This window comes from Melozone crissalis, unplaced genomic scaffold (assembly GCF_028551555.1).
Source record: "Melozone crissalis strain CALT ecotype California unplaced genomic scaffold, PUWL_Pcris_2 ptg000042l_1, whole genome shotgun sequence".
NCBI classification, from domain to species: Eukaryota; Metazoa; Chordata; class Aves; order Passeriformes; family Passerellidae; genus Melozone; species Melozone crissalis.
The window spans coordinates 20025082-20041346 of record NW_026535820.1 but is presented as its reverse complement, the minus strand read 5'-3'; positions in this window follow the sequence as shown (position 1 = coordinate 20041346).

Here is a 16265-nt window from a genome sequence, read left to right as displayed (position 1 = left end):
GTATATATAACTGTTAATAACCATATAGTTTTGGAATGGTTTCTTTTTATGCCATTTTTAAAATTAATCCATTTGGCAAGAGAAGAATTTCAATAACCAGTGAATCTGGGCTTTTGCCACTGCTTCATATGAGCCTATTCCACTCGTCTTCCCACTGTGCACTTGTACAGTATCACTTTACTCTCTCTTTGCAACTGCCCTAGTCCTATTAGGCACACTATCTATTACTCAACTGTTTAATAGTCATGTCCATCATTGTCAGAATACCAATGCCATCAGAAGTCTAATATCTTGGAAAATAAAAAATGACTGAGAGCCTTGGCTTCTTATATGCTTATTAGACAGTCTCATGAGGTACTGTGTGCTCATGAAGTTTGTAGTAATTGATGCATTATTCAGCACAAAAAAATACATATCATAGAAATAAGGTATCTATAAGTAATTAAAACAAACTTACCACTTACTAGCACTTATGGTGGTAAGTAAAATGTTGTACAAATATGTGAAATTATATTTATCACAACTCCAGAAGAACAGAGGAATCACGTGTATGTGGCTATCCTGCACTATGCTTGCTATGCTGTCATTCAGGTTGATTATAACAATTTTATTATCATGATGCACTCTTCTTTGTTAGGTTAATAAAGCAGCAATGCCTAAATGGAGATTCACATGGCCACAGCAGGATGTTGTAACAGATTACTAAATGCCACTGTACATCAAGTTTTTGGTCCTGTGTGGTTACACTGGAAATCTCTGCTCTAAAATAAATAAAACCAACAACTGTGACTTGGAAACAGCCATATTAATTTTATCATTTCAGAAAAATAAAAAAGCATTCTGTGATAATATTATGAGTTGGAGATTCTTGGATGTTTATTCAATAGCAAACAATCACCTAGAAGTCTTACTGACTCTACTGAAGTCCTGTATGATTTTTTTTTCTGGTGATATTTTTTAAGGGTCTCAGATTATAGTACGTTTACAATGGTAAGTATATAAAATTGCTTTGTAACTATTCTTGATATGATTACCATGAAATATGCTGCAGTTGTTCTTTAAATGTGTGCCTATGTCAAATAAACAGTTAATGTGTCATTACTGAAGGCTTTGCTAAAAAAAAAGTTTAATTTCAATTAGTAGAAAATATAAAAGGAAGTAAAATGAATTCTTGAAAGAATATGTGATTCACCCATTTCTTTGGTTATCCACTCCGGTCTGAGAAGAAATTAAATTAATAAAAACCTGACTTTTGACATAAAGTATTTTTCACAATGGGATTTCTACAACACAGGGATCAAGTTGCCAAAAGAGTTTGTGGGAGCTGGGAGGAGAACTTGAACTATTGGTAAATGTCTTCTTCACTGCTTCAGTAAGGAGTGAGCAGCAGTACTGATGGAGCCTGATGAATGGGTTTTCTCTTCATTAGGTTTTGGTGCCTCATGGTGTGGTCTGGCAGAATCTTTTTCCCTATTTTGGGTAATAGGTTTTTAATTTGTGATGTATCCTGCTGTTCAAAACAAGTACAAGTAAGATCTCTGTTCTTTGCTTCCAGAACTTCATTCACAACACCAGGTGGACATGTATGAACTTTTGTTTTTAAAGATCATCTTCCCTGGATTTAGTCAACATGCCCAGTGATTTCTTTAATCCCTAAAACTGAATGGGTGAGCACATATATTATCTGTGTGCTCAGGGAACACCAAGAAATAGATACATATTTTAAATTCATTTGCTTCTAAGCTGTTCTTGTCTGCCAGGCAGATTTGCTTTGTTTAATTAACATAAGCAGCTTTTCTTTTCTCATCACTTTTCCTCCAGTGACTTGCTACTTGGATTTTGTTATACGAGCTTGCTAGTTCTAACACCAAAACAACAATAGTTCACATTTATAGTTTGGCTTTCATTAGAAGCCCTGTGGTGTTACCTGTTCCATTTTGGTGTGGTTCTCATCTTTTCTTTCACTAAAGATGAGTAACAATAAATGGTGTTCTAAAGAGAAGGGAGTTTGTGTGGGAGTTGTAGTTGTGTTGGCATTTTTGAGGCTTGCTTTTTTCTCCTCCAGTTGCCTCTAGCAGAAGACCACATGGGGCAAGTCATCATGAATCATTCACATGCACTATGACAGTAGCTCAATGTAGAACTTGCACAGAAAGAGAGAAAATTAACTCTTACATAAGCTGGAAACTGAATTCAGTTATTCTAGGCTGATTCTAAAATGTTAGAGTAAGACACTCCAGATAGCTTTAAGGAAAATATTCCTGTGTGCTTTGAGAGATGAACCCCATTTAGAAACACCAGCTAGTGAAGACTGTAATTGCTTGCTTTGTAATATGAGGTGGGAAAAAAGTACTACTGTATTGTTCTGAAGATTTAAATGATACCTCCTTGTGTCTGTGGAAAATTTGAATTGTGTCTTTTGGTAAGGTGACCCATTTGCTCCTGCCCTATGGAGCGAATTAGCTGCTCTTCTGTGTGCACATGAATCCCAGAAGGTTTAGCTCCTCTCTTCAGTTGCTACAGTAGATGCCCTTGCCTTGTATTTGCTTAACAAACATAACTCCTACTAATGCTGTTCCCCCTCATTTCTTTCCCATGAAGCAGATCATTCTAAAAATCCTCAGTTACAAGACTAACTGTAGAAGACATCTGCTTCCAGAAATGGGAGAGTGAATATAATAAATCTTCTTTGCCTCATTGGAGGGATATTGGCTCTTTCCCACATCTCCCTGTATGTGTTTATTTCTAAGGAGGACAACTCCGTTAGCCAATCCTTCCTTGCTATCACTGGTTGATGTTTTACGCATAAAGTTTAGCCAAGTGATCTTCAATATTTCCTTCCAAAGAAAAACTGCTTCAGGAACAGAGTTTGTCCTGACTGGTCACAGTTTATTAGACCCAGCTGACTTCAGCTGATGACATACATGATTTGGTTTTTTATCCCCTATAGTACAAGAGCAGACTTTTAAATCTAATATCTACATTGCTGAGGATCTAATAGTTTTCTAGGTACTCCACCAGCTGAAAAAATTTATATATGTTCACAAAGTAGAACTTAATGTAAAACTTTTCAGATTTTGTAATTCTTCCCATCATATTTCCCAGAATCATAGAAACTTTTATAAAACTACTTTGTTTTACTGAGTATTACACTTGCTAAATCTATAGGCAGGAACAGGGAGTCTTGTTGTCCTCCTCTGTTTCAATCACTGAGACCTGCAGAGAGTGTCAGAACTGCACTGTTTATGCCAATGACCCTCTCAGTGCTGAACTGCTTTTGTGGCTCTTTTTTCACCTCACGTTTCTTTATTTTTATGTATTCACTTCCAGAAATCAGTCAAGTCAGGAGACCCACAGAACAGGGATATCTGAGATAGCAGTGATGCGAGAACCAAGCGTGTCCCCACATCATTCTCAATTTTACAGCTTTTCAGGGTTAAGAAACATAAACATTAACAGTCCAATTAACAATGACTAGTTACAAGGTCATCAGCCAAAGGTTGAACACAATAATCTCAGAGGTCTTTTCCAACAAAAAGGATTCTCTGATTCTGTGAAATCAGCCCCAGGTCATACATCCTTCTGGTAACTAGCTAAAGGAACGCAAGACTTGAATTCTCCATTTTTTCTCAGCACTTGAGACACTGGGATGCAACCAAGCGAAGGGCTGTTTCTGTTCAGGAGTGTTGGGATCTTTAGCTTCTCAGAGTGACCCTGAGAAGAGTTAGAAAGCCTCTTTTCCCAGCCGGCGCTTGAAGAAGGATCAAGGCTCTTAATTTCTTGGTCTCAAAGTTGTTTATTGTATCTTATCTATAAAATTCTTTCTCCTGTCCAGCTGAGGTCCATTCAGCAAGAGAGTCCAGGCACTCTGCCTGCCCCCGGGGCAGTGTTATGTCTTTATACTAAAAACTATGTACACAATGTTTACAATAACTTTCCAATACCTATCACCTATGTTAGACAGTGAGCGTTTACTCTAAAACAATCTAAAAGTGCCAACATCACGGCAGAAGATGGAGGCCAAGAAGAAGAAGAAGGAAGGCTGGACATGCCCACATCCCTCCATCTTTCCCCCCTGAATCCCCATTCTAAATATCTCAAAATCTACTTTTTCACCTTGCGATAAATTCACTATCATTCTACTTACTTTGTCGTGCCATGCAGATCTTCATCTAAGGCTGGTAACTTGTTCCACGGGTCGTAATCAAAACCACATCTTGGGCTCTGTGCCAGGGTCTCTGAGCCCCCTGGCAGGGGTCTTGGCTGCTCAGGACAGCCAGAGGGATGTCCTGGGTCCTGACACAGGAGGAATGCAAACTCCTCCTTCTAGTTGCTAAAGGTGGCTTCAAAGATCAGTGCCTGTGTCGGGTGACAGCTTGCTCATCACAGTGCTCAGAGGAGCTGAGTGTACGACAAAGCAAAGTCTCAAGCCAGGCTCTGAGGAATAACACTTTGCAGAAGTGTTGGGCTTTCACACGATCAGAATAGGAGTACTCCTCCATGAGACAGAGAAGCAAAACAGGACACTCCTTCTGGGGGGGATTGTGTTGGTCTTTTGTGCAGTTTTGTTTCATTTAAAAGAGAAAAAATTGAGACCTTGAGTGCCCCATGTTCGCTACCTCACTACCAGGCAGGAAAACAAACACAGTACACTAGCCAACAAGTTGGAAATTCAAGGCCACTCTTCAGGGTAAGTTGCCTCAAAAGAAATTATTTTCTTCAAGGCCAAAGTGGTATCTTGACCACTGCTTTGGTAACTTGACTTGCGCTTTCAGACTTTCCCCCTCTTCCTTATAATGTAAGGAAATACTCATTTATGCAGGGTAAAGTTAACCCCCACTCTTTGGTTATTTTGGCTTTTTTTCTCTGCTTATTTTTCTTTAATTGGCTGTACTTTTGTCTCTCAAGGTCATTTTTTTATCTTTTTTATCTGAAAAAGAGGCATGGAAAAAAAAAGGATTGGATTAGTTTTTTAATCCCTGTTTTCATCCCTGTGTTCCAGTATATTTGAGGCAGCATATTTTTTCTCTATTTAGCCCAAACTCTGGTTTTTTTGCATCTTTTGTTCTTTAACAATTTTCCCTGTGCCTCTGTTGTTTGGAGAAGCTGGGTCAGAAAACCACTGCCACATTAGAATTTTGAAGCTGTGAAAACTGATGTCATATCGTATATACTAAAACATTGCTTCTTTGAAAAAGTTCCTTACTCCTGGAAATCAGATTATACAACCCCATCTGCCCAGGTAAGAATTAGATTAACATCTATTTTGCTTGCTGGGAGGCTAGAAGACTTTTCCTTTCTTTCCCTTTTTTACCCCATCCTTTACAAATATCTGCATCTGAGGCTACTGACATGATTATTTGGAAAGCTAAACATCCAGCTAGGGAGCAGGGTGAGAGTCTGTGGATTGGGATCCTAGCTGAGGTGAGGGGACTGCATACAAAGCTGACGACATGTAAGCCCAGGATCTGCGTGCCCTGTGACGTGAAGGTACAATAATAAACAGCCCATAACAGATTATGATGTCTGGATTCTACAGCTTTCAGAGTGCAGATGGTGATGCTGTCAGGAAATATCAGCCCTCGCTCTCTGAACGTCTGTCACATTTCATTAGGGTGCCCAGATGACTGTTTCCTCCACTGCTGAGGCTCGACAACAGATAACAAATGAGTTCTGCTGGTAATTGCCACGTTCCTTATTATTTTGTGATCACCTCATTTCACTCAAGCACCCATATCTACAGAGGCAAAAAATACTTTCACATAGGAATTTTCATGTTGGTGGTGACAACAAATGTGTCATCACGCAGGGAGATGCCAAATGCTCTGCAGAAGGCCAAAAGAAACCCATTTTCCTCTCAGTATGCCTCTCTAGAGGAACAACACATCAGCCTAAGGCTTCAGTGTATATTTGCAGACACCTACAGGAGACAGACAACTCCTCTTTGTTCTGTGACTGTCGCTTTTTGTGACTGTGTCTCTCCTGCTGTCATTTTGCCTCTATCTTGGACTGAGACTCCAACACCGGAGTCACATGGAGAACATCAGGGTTATAAAGAGATGTGATGAAGCCATGGTTTTGGCTTAGCTACACAAAAGCAGAGCTAAAAACACTATTTCCTGCCAGTCTTCCTGGCATGCAGCAATGAAGCAACAGGATTAGGGGCCCTGGCCTCCTGTTACATTATTTTCCTTATCAAAATATAAAAGGACACCACCAGACTACCAACACAGAAAGGAACAGGAAAAAAGGTCATAAGTGGGCATGAAAGACTTTTGAAAACATCATTCCAAACTCTGAGGGGACACTAGATCTACAAGGGTGCTCTCAGGAAACCATTTTCCTACAGATGCACCCTACAAATATATATATATTATATATAGATAATATATATAATATATACATATATATATATATACAAATAAATTACTTATCAATATAAACTTGCCCAGACCAGAGCAGATCCTCACTACTCAGTCTTTCTTGCCCACTTTATGTGTGCATTATGCATGGGAAAAAGCCCCAAATCCCAAATGCAGTAATTTTGCTGTAAACACTCTGTGAAAGCTCAAATCACACCCCCATTAATTTTTTTGGAGTTAGGGTTAATGCATGAAAGCAGAAAGCCTGGGATGTGACATGAAACCCACAACTAAACATATGGGTCAGACTGTCAGAATTGTTTTCATAGTCAACTCCATTCCAAAAGTCTTGCACACTGCTCCTCGTTGTTGGTGGTTTTCTGACTAGTCTGCTTGTGTTTGTGGGAGAGAGAGACAGGTTGGTGCCAGTCTTTGTCTTTTTAAAGAAGTCTTTTGCTATTAAGGGGAAACCATTAACTTATCTGGAAACAAAGAAAACTTGTTCTGGCTGGAGCTGAAAGAAATCAAGGGGTGAGAGAGCAGCTGCACTTTTGTGTTCACAGTTGGTACGTGGATAGATTCAGAAGCCATTAGTAACTTCAAAACACAAAGATTTCTAAGGGTGTTTTCTGGAACATGTCAGAGCAGGAGTAGCTGATAAATATTCAGTAAGCTCTACTTTTGACAGGCAACTTTCCTTGTACTATAAATGAACTCCTTAAGATCTCACTCTCTATCAGCCATAGCGGTCCTAAAATCTCATATGAGCAGCTTCTTGGTTTAACATATATTCTCAGCTGAACCTCCTAGAGATAAATCAATGATAGGGAGAATTTTTTTCTCTAGCAAAAGGGGTAAGGGATTTTATAAGTCATCTCTTTTCACATGCTAGCTCTACCTGTCTCTTTGCAGAAAAGGCAGCCTGCCAAGTTAGCCATTATGCATCACTCAGGGCTAATCAAGAAGAAAAGCCAAAGGCTCCAGCTGGGGTTTAGAAATTGTACGTGCGTATGTTTTAATTGCATTAAAGGTACATGATGTTCCTGTAAGAACAGCACCTGGAGGGGCACTGGCTCTTGCTCATTCACATTATGAAGTCTGCAGTCTACCTGTTTCTAAAATTACCTTAGAAGAGTCATGTAAATAAATCAATAATTTGAATGAGCTATAGAATATTTCTCCTAGGAGCTGAGAAAATATTATTCATGTTTGCCTTTATTTCTGAACCCAGTTACAGTTACTGAACCCAAGCTCTTAAAAATCCTGGCAGGATTCTCACTATCTTGAAAGAAGTCTGGATTTTACCCAATTACACTTCCAACACTGGCTTCAAAGCTGCAACTGCTGCTTTCACATTGTACAAATTGCAGTCCATATCTTGGCAACAAACCTTATGCAACAATGCACAATGAGCTCAGCTGAACCCAAGTTACCCCTCTGTGTGATCATCTGGGGTCAGTGCTGAAGTTTTCTTTGCCTGACTTCCTGAGAAAGTGAGGTTTACACGCTCGCATTAGCTGTCAGGACTTGTGTCTCCTGAAATCTTTTGTATCTGTTGGCCCATGCAACGAAACCTGACAGAAGGGTCTCGGGATGTGACACCCCTTCATGCTCAAAGATGGAGCATCCAGGGAAAAATAGTGGGGAAGGCTTGATTTTGAGGAATGGATTAAGTAAAAAGCCGTTCTCCTGAGCCTGCTTGAGCTACACGCTTTATATATAAACTTGATTACTCTAGGGCTTATTTGTAACAGGTTTTACTTCATTGTGAGACATCTCAGTAGACCTGGACTTTTGGAGATTGGGGGGTTTTCTTGAAGGTTTTGAATTCTTTACATAAATTACAGGAACACCCTTTATTTGATACCTAGACAGAAATATTTGTTATCTAAGCAAATGTTTACAAAGGGCAAATATTCTCTCCATAGGTACTTTAACAAAGGAAAGGAAAAAATCAAAATTCACACATTTTAAAGGAGAGAAAAGGAGAGTAAATGCACATATTAAAAAGGAGAGAACAATTAGTTACTAAAATATGGGAAATCATTCACTGCATACACTATTCTTCATATAAACATGGTATTACCTGCTTTTATCAGGTTTCAATAATGCTTAAAACTTTGTGAGACACACACACAACTCAGAAACAGTAGCTGTAATCAAATTCTTTCTTTCATACTAAGATACACAAAAAATTACACTTTCTTTTTCTTCTCCATTGCAATTATGAGTTTTAGCCAAAAGATGTATCTACAACCTAAGAACCTGTTATTTAGTCTTTGTTGAAGCACACTCTTCAAAGAATGCATTACATTATGAGCTGCAGCAAATGCAGGCTCTGATTGGTCTTAATGTCCAGAGTAACTTCTCATTTTATAAAAGAAATAGTAGTATTATTTATTTATTCACTGAAGACCACTCTCAATCCTTTTAATGTATAAAATACAAATTGTAGCTATTTTTTTACTTTGCACATTTTTTTACCTGATTCACAGACAGAAATACTAGGAACATAGAAAACCTGTTAAGATCCTTTAGCTGCAAATGCAAAAGTAACCACTCAGTGAAGATATGCCTCAGGATTTCTGAACATTTAAGCAAAACACCACTTGTGGTCTGAAACAGTTGGAAAATGGTTGAAAATTCAAACGATGACACTGGATTTTTCCATGAAAATTCTTTCCTTATTCGTCACTGATGCTGGATTTGCCATAGTTAAATTACTGTAGTCATTCTCTAAATTTGTAAATATTCCCAACTCTTATAAATATTTCAACAAGTCTTAGGAATATTTTATATTTCTGTGAATTGTGGCATCAGAGGAAAGACTTCTTTTGCTAAAGAAGTCTTGAATTCCTTTCTACAAAGAGATGCCAGCAAAATAAGAAATTGGGTTTTTTAACAGCCTACATAGCTCTGTTTTTTGTGGATGCTAGAAAAAAAGGGTTTTTTTAATCCGTGTTTGCAGTGAAGCAGTCCAAAAAAGGTCAGTATCTCAGAGAGCTTTCTGGCAGAGGTTTTCAATCTAGTTTTCAATTTAGTTTTCCTTTTAAACATTGTTTTAACCTCAAAAGCACTACCTTTTCCTTGTGAGCATTTCCCAGGGCTCCCATCACGGAGTACTGCAGCTTCCTCAGCCATGCAGGCAGCACTGCATCTGCTGTGTCATGCCAGTATATCACAGAGCCCCCCTGAGATGTCTCATGCATTTTTGCATGACTGGTAGCTCTGCATGGAAATTTTAGGGAGCTCTTGTGGTGGTGCCACCACAGACACAGCTGCTCCCATCCTCAGAATAGAAACCTTCCCAGCAATCTTTCGGACTTTTAAAAATTTTTTTTCTTTTTTTTTTTTTTTAATTATGTGATTATTTAATGTTGTTGTGTGCATTTCACTGTGAAGGTAACCAGGCACTGGCACAGGTTGCCCAGAGAGATAGTGAAGTCACCATCCCAGGAGATATTAAAAAGCCATCTGGACAGAGATGTCATCCTGGGCAACTGGCTCTCCACAGAGTCTCCCCCCATGCATGAGCCAGGGGAGGACCAGCCATCCCCTGTCCCTGCCCAAGCAAAGCAGAGGCCAGCTCATGGCCCAGGGACATGGCATGAAAGAGCCAGGAGACCTATCAGGGATGGTGATGGCAGATAAGAGTTTGTGTAATATGGAGGGGCTTGACAGCTGGCCTGCAAGCAAAGCTGAGTTAACAGAGGAAATAACAACTGACGATTTTTGAGTGTATCCATAACAAAGAAGAAGACAAGGCTGTCAGCATGGAAACAGATTAGAAAAGAGACATGAAAATTTTTGTAAACTAGACTAAGTGCATTAGTAGATGTGTATGTGTGCCTTATTAAATTTCTGTAAAACTTTTGCCAATTATATTGATGCTAATTGCTCTGCATCAATGAATATAAGTGATTGTAATGTAGTTAGTGACTGAAGATCACACTTTGTTAAGAGTATATAAGCTGGAGAACACACAGAATAAAAACTTTTCTTCTTAGACCATAATCACATGTGTATATGCCACATCCAACCTAACATTGACATTGTATCCCCTGCAACTGCTCCAGTTTTAACATTAGCACCTGTCTGCAAGGAATCAGTCAGACATAGACAGTGATTCTCCACTCTGCAATTTTGATTATAAGTGACTGTTCAAGCCTTTTTCATGTAGATGATGTGACAGGTCAGTTACTGCAGTTGTCAATGTTTAGTTCTCTTATTTCAAAATCAGGTTGTCTGCCACAACAGGTCTGTATTATTCCCCTTTGGTGATGTAGAGCAGAACCCTTTTAAATCAATCAGTTATAAAAAGAATATTTTCCTGTGCCCTTTACTAAAGGAAATGTATTCTAACTCAATGCAAATGGGATAAAACTATTAAAAAGAGATTTCCTAGTCCAGACAAGGCTCTTGGGTTTCATTCAGTCTTACATTGCAGTATTTTATGCTGAAATATAAACTTTTTTTCCAGGAAATTAGTAAATTCAATATGACAGATTCCATAAGCAGGACTGAACTAGGAGTAGAACTCGTTTTAGTGTGTGTCTTCCTTAGCTGGACTGACTAAACTTCATTTTCTAAATCTGAGTTTGTAGTCCAAAAGTGCAGGGTGTCAGGCAGCTGCCATGTGAAACACAGCATTGCATGATGCACTGGGAAATGACCAATGGGGCACTGTCTTGTGATGCTCAGTGTTTATCCACAGTCAAAACTTGTACTTCCACTGTGAATCCCATCCAGAGGGGACAAGTAACCCGTGGGAAGTGCAGAGGGGAGAAAATGAGAGCCGAAGAGCTGGGCTCAGCCAAAAACAACCCACAGCTATCCCTCCCAGGTCACCTCCAAACCATGGAATGGAAACAGCCCTGTAGATGTGCACCACCAACAGCCCAAAAATGAGATAAAAGAATGGCAGAGGCAGGGCAGCCTTTCCCTCAGCATCAAGCACTCTGCCTTTGGAAAAGGATGGACACAAACAGATGAAGTGCAATGGAGGGCTGGTGTTGAGAAGCTGCTATCACAAAGCTTGAAATAAAATTTAAAATTATTTAATTTTAAATTATTTTAGGTAGAAAGAATGGAATGTTATTCAGTGCAATTTTAAGCAAAATATAGAAAAAATTGTTATTAAAATGCGCAGTTTATGCTGAATGCATTTAATAAAAAAAGTGACTCAGCTTTCTGGAGGAAAAGTCTTTAGAGGAATCACTGACATTCCCTGCAGGGGGAAAAAAACCTCAGACAGACAGCAGTTACAAGACAGAATTAAAACTCTATGAAATGGGTTAAACCTCTTAATATTGGGGTTTTTTTCTGGCCACCAAGACCTGAGCCTGTGGGAAGTCTTCAAAAGTATTTCCCTAGCATGAGTATTAAGAGATAGTAAAGAATAGGCATATTTTCATAGTGAATTTTTTCTCAAACTTAGCAGAAGCTAATTGTAGAAGTAACAAGTCTGAGAATGACAGAGTTAGTAAAGATATTTTTGACATATTAGTTAGTAAAGATGTAAAAATCAAAATAATGGCGTTTTCAACTGTAAAGTTACTACAAAAAATTTGAAAGTTCCCACTCAATGAATGGGAAAATAGTCAAGAACTAAACCGAAGAATGGTCCAGCATCTTGTGGATGCATTTATGTGAATCATACAATGTGCTTCATTTCATAATGACAGTGGCTGCAATGTAAAATACATATTTTGTGTTAATGAAATTAATTCTAACACTAAAATGGAATTAAGTTACCTATGTGATAATATAACCTATTTGTCCTGCTGGCTGTAATTTTCTCTGTATTGGTCCCCACCCCCTCACCACAGTATGATTTATCTCAATTTCACTGTCATGCTCTTAATGAAGTTAGCCAAGGTTCCCAGTATTAAATTAGAGAGCACACAGGCTGACCATTTGGAGGTCTAAGCTCATTAAACAGCCTCTTCCTTTTTGGGGCAAACCTTTTTATTAAAGATTTATTTTGTCTGGCCTTTGTGAATTACCATCAATTTGAAAGTTTTTCTAAGGTTATTCCCTGAGAAAAGAGAGGAAGCGGAATCAATCCTTGCTGCTGCAGAACTGTTTCTTGTGATATACTTATCAGACAACCTTTAGAGAAATTAGATTGTAGTTAGGTTTCAGACACAGCCATATTATATTATTTTATTTTTAATGTGACTACAGTCTGGTTTATTTTAGAGCTGTTCAAATGGCACAATTAGTGCACCAGTCATTAGGATGGTGAAAGGCTGCTGCACATGGGGGTGAAGGAAGGACAATCCCTTGGAGCAGTGTCTGGTTTGGCTGGCCCATTTGGCTGATGCAGCTCCAACAGAGTTCCTGCTCTTCAGCCTTGGGTGTCTTCACAGTCTTGGCATTTTCTGAACCATTTCCTGGGATGAAAAGAGACCTGCAAATATGAATCCAGGAACACTCCTTCTACCCAAAGCCCTTTTTTGATCTGACAATTCAGTTGTCACTGGAAGCTCATGGGCCATTCTCAGAGGCCCTCTCTTCAGCATTTTTCAGGCCAAATATTAAAAATAAAATATTCTCTCAAAATCTAAATTATTTTTACTGCTGTATCATAGGATTAGAGAATGGTTTGGGTTGGAAAGGACCTTTAAAGGCAACCTTTAAAGGTGCTTTAAAAGCACCTTTAAGGTTCCTCTGCATGGGCAGAGGAACTTTCTACTTGACCAGGTTGCTCAAAGCCCCATCCAGCCCACACTCAAACACTTTCTGGGATGGGGCATTCACAGCTTCTCTGAGCAACCTGTTCCTGTGCCTCACCACCCTCACAGTGAAGAATTTTTTCCAAACATCTAATCCAGATCCAGTCTATTTCAGTTTAAAGACATTTGCCCTTGTTTTATCACTACATGCTCTTATCTAAAGTTCCTCTCCAGCTGTTTTTTAGGCCCTTTTGGGCACTGGAAGATGTTCTAAAGCCTTCTAAGGACTTCTAGATCCATCTCTTCTCCAAGATGAACAACCCTAGTTCTCTCAGCCTGTCCTCATAGGAGAGATGCTCCAACCCTCTGATCACCTTTATGGCCCTCCTCTGGACTGAATCCAACAGTTCCACATATTTCCTCTGCTGGGGATGCCAAACTTGGATGAAGAACTCCGGGTGGGCTCTCACAAGAGTGGAGTAGAGGGGCAGAATCACCTCGTTTGACCTGCTGGCAACATTTCTTTTGATGTAGCTCAGGATATGGTTGTGTTCCTGGGCTGTGAAGGTGCATTGCTGGCTCATGTTGAGCTTCTCACCAACCAACGAGGCAATAGCTGAGGTTTTGAAAAGTGTATAGCCTCTCTGAGCACAACACACACATCAATTGGTCATTAATTAGATCACTAAATTAACCTTTGTTATAAATGGCTTTCCCTGATCTATGAACATGGGAAATTTGGGGTTTTTCTGCTTACTCTGAGCATGTTTTTACAGCATAGTCTGGGGTCTTGTAAACAAAACATTTTAGATCAGTTTATGTGAATATTAGATTCAAAATTTGACTGTCTAGGAAGAACAGGAAGACTACCTGTGATTCTTTGAGTACTTTTCCTACCATCATTTCTAAGGCTGTTTTTTTTTTTCAACCACTTTCCCAGGCTCTAACTCAATTGTCTCTGATTCCTGTGGAATATCCAACTGAGAAGAGACAGGATTGCTACGAGTTGTCTCGTGTCTCTTCGACAGCAGCAGTTCAGCCTCGCACATCTCTCTCCCATCTTTGCCAGTCTGCTCCAACAGCCCCAGAGTGTTCTGTGTGCCCCTGGCTGCACCTCTGGAACATGCAATTGTCTCTTCTAGAAAATTTAGGATGGGCTGCAAAGCTGGGAGAGGTAGTAAAAGGCTTTTTAATGGAACCCAGCTACAGGTAGCAATCCTGATCACCAGCCATGGTTTCCTTTACTTTACACAGGGAAAAAAAATATAAATAAACCAACATCAACTGAGTTATGTGGTGGGTACCCCTCAGCACTGCTGGAATATCCTTCACTTTTGTTTGTCATCTACTGTTGTCTTCACAGATCAGAAATGAGTTGGAGCCATGCTAGCATGGAGAGCCAATGAGGAAAACACAGATTTTCAGTGGTGTTTGCTACTTCTTTTCATTGTCTGACAAACAGAGGAGCTGCTTGCAAGTTCCTTCAAAATAAAATAAAATAAAATAAAATAAAATAAAATAATTTTGATGTTTAAGAACTATGTTAAATTACTTTTTGGGCTGGCTGCTCCGGAGGTGAAATAATGAATTTGACATTTAAGGATAGTGATGGCAATTACTGTGCTCAGTTACTGAGACTGAGAAGCTACTTGCTTTATTGACAGAGGACTAACAGCTTTATTAATATTCATGTCAAGTCAGAGGCAAGTATCCTGTTGGTAAGTAGCTCAACAGTACCCATCACAATTTATAATAAGAAACTGTTGATCATACATGACACTCCCTGATGCACAACTGAGGATTTATAGTGCATGAGGATATTAAAGTCTTTCACAGCAAGCTGAGGATAGACACACAGGTAGACAGAGGATACTTACTTAAATGTTAATTAAGAATTTTCCACATCAACACACCTTTTCCACTTCTTGCCACTGCATATTGAAATACCACAGGATACTTCAAATCATCATTTTAATTTTGTATATTTAGCACAATTCTGAGTATTTTGTAATATCTTCTGTAGATAAAAGATCATAAATCTTCTGGATGAAGATTCTTTCCAAACACACAATTAAATTATTTCAATTATTTTGGCACCATTGGGCTAACTCTTTTGAATAACCCTCTTTCTAATTCTGATCTATGATGCACACAGAGTAGGAGGGAAAGAGGGGTTTCTCTTCTGCTTGAAAACACTAGAAGATGGATTTGTTGAAGACTGTGGGAAGAGAGGAGAGGGCTTTCCATGATAAAGATGGAGGAGACTGCCCTGTGGTTAGTGAAAATTGTGTACCCAAGCATATCATGGCAGGTAAGACTTGGCCTCAAGAAAAAGTGAGCAGGAGTGTAGTCAATAAGCAGATTCAGGTACTTGCACTGTTTCTAGTAGGAATTAAGTCCTTTCAGAAATGGCAAAGGAGACAGTTGAGCAGTCATTTCATTTATGTGTGGATTTTGTACAGCTGGAACCTGCATTTCTATGATTTTCACAGGGTGGCAACAAAGCCACTGCATCATCCTGGAAGGTAAAATATGATCCTCTAAAATGCTGGCCAGAAAAAGGACTTCCCAGAAGTTACCTAGGGGAAAAATTCTGAAGCAATGAACTATTGTAAAGCCAGAAAGTAAACCTTGTTCTGAAGGCATAATGCTAAATAGAACAGGCTTTGGATTTGGGGTCTTATGGCTGACATATTAAAAACCAAAAACAAACAAGCAAAACAAACCAAACAGACAACAACAACACCCCAACAACAACAACAGAAGATGTTTTCCTTAATAATGGCATCTGGAAAAATCTGTCTTCTAAATGGATTCTTCGGAGTCTAGTAATTTAGGAGGTCCCACTGCAGACTCCCCCAGAAGGCTGTGCAGCTAGCTGTTTTCACAGACTTTGCAAGAGCCTAATTTCTCTGTTTGCTAGACCTTTGTTAAGCCTAAATGAAAGCAGACAGCAAACTTCACCTTCCCATTTCTGTTGCTCTGAAAGCCTTTTAGACATGTATTTAGAGAAGCCTTAATTTGAACATTTCTTTTAATGGAACCTGGTAATGATGTTTTCTGGTAATAAAATTTGTTCATGTCACTTATGAGTCTGCTAGTGATTCCATTTGTCATTTGCATTTTGAGAGCCTGTATTTTGTCTGACTTCTGACATTTTAATGTGGTCTGAACTCACAAAATTTTGGCCTCGCATACTAGGAAAATCAGGACCTTGGAGAGATGG